Source organism: Lytechinus variegatus, chromosome 12 (assembly GCF_018143015.1).
Source record: "Lytechinus variegatus isolate NC3 chromosome 12, Lvar_3.0, whole genome shotgun sequence".
Classification (NCBI taxonomy): domain Eukaryota; kingdom Metazoa; phylum Echinodermata; class Echinoidea; order Temnopleuroida; family Toxopneustidae; genus Lytechinus; species Lytechinus variegatus.
In genome coordinates, this window is record NC_054751.1 from 29,633,078 (window position 1) to 29,638,346 (window position 5,269).

Below are 5,269 nucleotides of genomic sequence, written 5' to 3' on the forward strand. Positions count from 1 at the left end.
ACATGTAGGTACCATTTGGTGGTGGTGATTTTTTACCTGATTGCTAAGAAAGCATGAATGCTTGTAAGCAAGCAACCAGAGGACCGATGGCTTAAGGTCCACTCCGAAGGACCTGGTACTGAGGATTAATGCCTTACCAAAGGGCACTAGCGCACCAAGTGGGAATCGAACCCGGGTCACCGGAATACGAATCCCCTGTTCTGCCGACAGAGCTATCGCTCAGCTACATGTAGCTACATATTGGGATTTATCACAAGCAGGCAAAAAATTTTTATTTTTTTATTTTTGGGTGCAACTTTTCACAACTTTTTTTCTAAAACTGCAACATTGGATAAGCTGTAACATTGCAGTGAATCAGGCTTTTCCACGGCTCTTTTAAAAAAAATTTTCTAGGGCTCTTTCGAACATTTCAGGTAGCCCCAGTATAATTTTTCCCTATAACATCACTAGACCATGAAACAGCTCCTGGTGCATGTAACGATATTTATTGTGTTTTGATATTATGACCATGATTTTAATTCTTCATCGTTGTGTTTTCACTTCTTCTCTTGACAGAATTTGAGAGTATATGTGATGAGCAGCCGATAGGCAGGGCACTGTTCAGGGAGTTTTGTGATACAAAACCAGAGCTCAAAAGGGCCATCACATTCTTAGATACAGTTGTAAGTATTTATTTTGAATAGAAATAATCAAGCCTATGCTGTGTACTATAAGTTAAGGTTATCATGCCTTTGCCACTTACTTTTTATGTATTTCAGACTTGGGTGAAAATCATTGATTTGTGCTCAGTGAAGTGACGTCCAATACCAGTTCTTCTCCTCGTCCATTCTCCTTCCTTTCATTATCCTCTCCCCTCCACTCTGTGCTCTTTCTCTTCCTCCCTAGACCTCCCCTTCCTCTTCCCCCTCTCCTCTCCCCCCCTTCTCTCCCCCCTCCCCTCTTCCCCTTCTTCCTTTTCTCTCCTTTCCCCTCCTTTTCTTCCCCCTTCTTATCCTCTTATTTCTCTTCTCCCTCACACTTGCCCTCCAAGGCCCTTCTACTGCCGTCAATAAAAAAAAGCAAGCTACAATTTTACATTATACCTTGAGCTCAATGTTATGCAATCTGTTATGAAGGCCTTGATTTGATTTTTTGTAGATGATTGCGGAAACATTTTAAGCATCCAAAAGTTTTCTGCAACAAATATGATTGCCACATCTGATCCGATACGATCACCAAGATTATAGCGTGATTTAAGACCACGGTTTCAATCATGATGTGAATTGTGACAGTGGGGACTAGGTATACCCTAGAAAGGACACAACCCAATGGCCCGAATTCACAAAGGTGGTTTTGAAAACCCACTGTTGAGTCCATGGTTTATGCAGATTTTGTGTATACATTATGCTTATTTTTATAGCGCGTATATAAAAAATGTCCAATGCTGATGCACGCTTTTGTCAGTGCGCCAAATTCATGCCTGTTGCCCTGGTTATCCACGCTATTTTATTCATGAGTCCACTCTTCAAACAGTGGACTCATGAATAAAATAGCGTATCTAACCATGGTAACAGGCGTCAATTTGGCGCACTGAGAAAAGCGCGCATCAGCATAGGACATTTTATATACCCGATAAATTAAGGTAATTTCGGCTCGGAAATCTGCATAAACTATGGATTCAACCACAGGTTTTCAAAACCACCTTTGTGAATTCGAGCCAATTTGTTTTAGAATTATTTAAAGGACAAGTCCATCCCAACAAAAAATTGATTTGAATAAAAAGAGAAAAATCCAACAAGCATAACAGAGAAAATTTCATCAAAATCGGATGTAAAATAAGAAAGTTATGACATTTTAAAGTTTCGCTTAATTTCACAAAATAGTTATATGTACATCCTTTTCGGTATGCAAATGAGACTGATGATGTCATCCACTCACTATTTCTTTTGTACTTTATTATATGAAATATGACATATTCTAATTTTCTCCTCATTGTCAAGTAAAATAATGATTAATTCCTCCCTGAACATGTGGAATTAGCATTGTTTAAATACTATATGGTTCAATCAAGTTGTCTTTACTGTCAAATCTGTAAAAAATGAAATATTGTTTAATTCAAACAATAAAGAACAAAAGAAATAATGAGTGAGGGACATCATCAACTGGTCTTATTTGCATGTCACTGAGTTGCGCATATCACTGTTTTGTGAAAAATTAATGAAATTTTAAAATGTCATAACTTTCTTATTTTACATTCGATTTTGATAAAATTTTCAGCATTATGCTAGTTTGATTTTGCTCTTTCTATTCAAATCAACATTTTTCCGGGGTGGACTTGACCTTTAATGTTAAAAAGTATAAACTCAATAAAGAGAATTGATATCTCACACTTGAAACCAGTTTTCATTTCTTGATAGCCCTACCCATTCCATAATATCAGAATGCTATATTGAAATTGTCAATCTTGGCGGAGGCACTTATGAATGGGCAAACCTATGAATTCATTTCAATGAATAAACAGTTCTTCTCCAATATCACTTCTGCATGATAACATCGAATTAATTCCACTCTTTGAACAACAAGGTGAAAATAACTACTTATAATGTTTCTTTCCCATCATTCATAATGAGATTTTCAATCGAGCTTCCATCGACTTGTGAAAAGAAGAATTCCCTAATTTTTTAAAAGTATGTGTATGGCACTAGCTTTTGGCTATGATGGTTGTATTCTTTCAATTGTACATGATTGGAAAGCTTGCGTTTTCTGGGTGTGAGATCTTCGAAAGCCACAGTGATGACCTTTTCTCAGTTGTAACGTTTAAAGGCCCGTATGTACTGTCAGAAATTGGATATGGGGATGGCTAATTGGGAATATATCTGTTATTAAATTGGGGCAGCCATTCATCAGTATTGAGATCTTCATGCTCTAGTTGGGCTGTAGCCTGGTGTCCAGTCACTTTTATCATTATCGTTTATGAAAAGACAGGGTCTGGTGTATGCAGACTATTTTCTCATGCTGCTCGGGCCTTGCCACTAAAATAAGACTTTGTATGTAGCCTAACATCACACCTGTACAATTTATTTTCCTTTTGAGGTGAAAGAAATGCTACGTGTAGACAAGGGGTGGATAGCCCCCTAAATTTTAACTCAGTGTCAAAGATCATAATTCTCAAGTTCATGAACTCTTAGATTTAGTATGAAGGTTTATCCTCAAGTTCTTATTTAGGTTGTTAAAGATAATTCCAGTTTTGGTAACGATCTCAAAATGACCTTTTACAGAATCTAATATAATGACCACCCAAGTGTCTGTTTTATGAATAAAAAATATGTACCGAAGGATTCTGGAAGAAATTGTGTAATTGATTCGGTCACTTCCGTCGGGTCTTTATTCCAGCAATAATAATACACTGTCCCACATGTGCCTTTCTGTGTTGGTGATCTTCAGTGTGATCGTTTTTCAGCTTAGATTTTATGATTTCACAAAGTTCATTTTATGTAACTGTACCAGATCTAGATCCACGATGATATAGTCATACTTAACCTTGGTTTTACAGACTTTCTCACGAAATTAGTGTTTTACTGCAATTATTTTGCTTTAAAGTTTTCAGCTATTTTCCTTTCAAAGGTTGGTAGATGGCAAAGAGGGCTATTAATATTGTTTTGAATCAAAGGTCAAGCAAGAAGGTTAGGTGTGATCAGTTGAGATGTTTCACCTTAAGCAAATCTAATTAATTGGTATGACTGCAACAAGCAGGACAACACGTACTGTACATGTATAGTATTACAACTAACATCTCAGTAAGAAAATTATTGTGTCTGTGCACTAGACTAGAGTTCGCAATCGGCGTCCAATAAAATGAATGCCTGTACTCATTAGTGTGATGACACTTCCAGATCCAAGTAATGTGCTGCTCTGCAAAAATGCATTGACCCATTTTAATATTTCCATTATATTGCTTGAATAATATCCACCTAGCTCCATCAAACTGATAATGGAAATATCTCTATGATTGCTCGGGAGTTCTGTCTCCATCTAAAGAAATCAAGAATGTTTCATATTAGCTCGTCAAACCTCAGGCACACTACTAAACTAATGGCTGCATTTAAGGGAATATTGAACCCAGTATCGCAAACATTTAATCAATCAGGATTTACATGTACGTTTCTGTGATTAGAGCATTCGTGCCATTTCATTTTCATTAGGGATGATTCTGACCCAATATCTCCTTTGCTGTTTCACAAGACATTCTGGCAGTTTGACATCTTTCATTTGATTGAACTTGGCAAAGTCTTTTTCGGATGTTAGTATTGATCTCTTTGGGAACGATTGTGTCCAACAGATTTTGGCTACTGTGGTTGTGTAAAGTCATGTTTTAAAACGCTACTTTTGGGCATTTGAGGGTTGGGTTCTGACATGCTTGAATGCCACAATGTTAGATCAAATATGTTTTACAGTCTCATTTTCTTGGCCAAAAATAGTTGTTTGGATGCAGCATTGTAATGACAGACTTTCATGCCAGGGAATGTTATTTTTAATCTTTGTTTGTATTTTGATATGACCGGGGTATGATAATATCCAGTAGCAAGTGAGAACCAGTATGTGCAAAAAATTAAATTACACATATTGCTAGACAACTAATTGGCCATGGTGTCTGCATCGTCATTGAATCAACTGTTACATAAAAAATGTCATAGTCACTCGTTATAAAGATACAATTTGAATATGTTCTACATGTTTATGATGATCTATGATAACTACTACTGCAGCCCTGCATACAAATTGTATTAAAGTATGTGACAACATGAGACTAGATGAGACACATGAACGTGTTGTGTTCATTATAAAATAACTTTTCAAGGTAACTTTAATAGTACATCTGTGGCAAAAAATGGCAACTTATATACTAATGACAAAAGCTCATGAAATTCGTAAAGAAATAAGAATTTGAGCTTCTTTTTTTTTTTGGGGGGGCTCTCAATTTTATGACTAGAAACTAGGGTGTCGATGTTCTGAAAATCCAGTCTTGAGGAAAGTTTTTCCTTTCTAAAAATCCTTGCACTATTATTGTTCAACTCATATAAAAAAATTAATATTCTCTATCTATAGTTGTTTCATAATTGTTATTTATGTTTTCTTCAGAGTCGCTATCTTATAAATTGTTATTAATATTTTTTTTCAGAGTCGCTATGGAAGTTTCTTCACAGGATGACAGGGAGCAGACAAAGTCATGAAATCTTTCATCAATATATATCACAAGAGGTAGGAAACATTTTTATAATTGCTCTTGAGT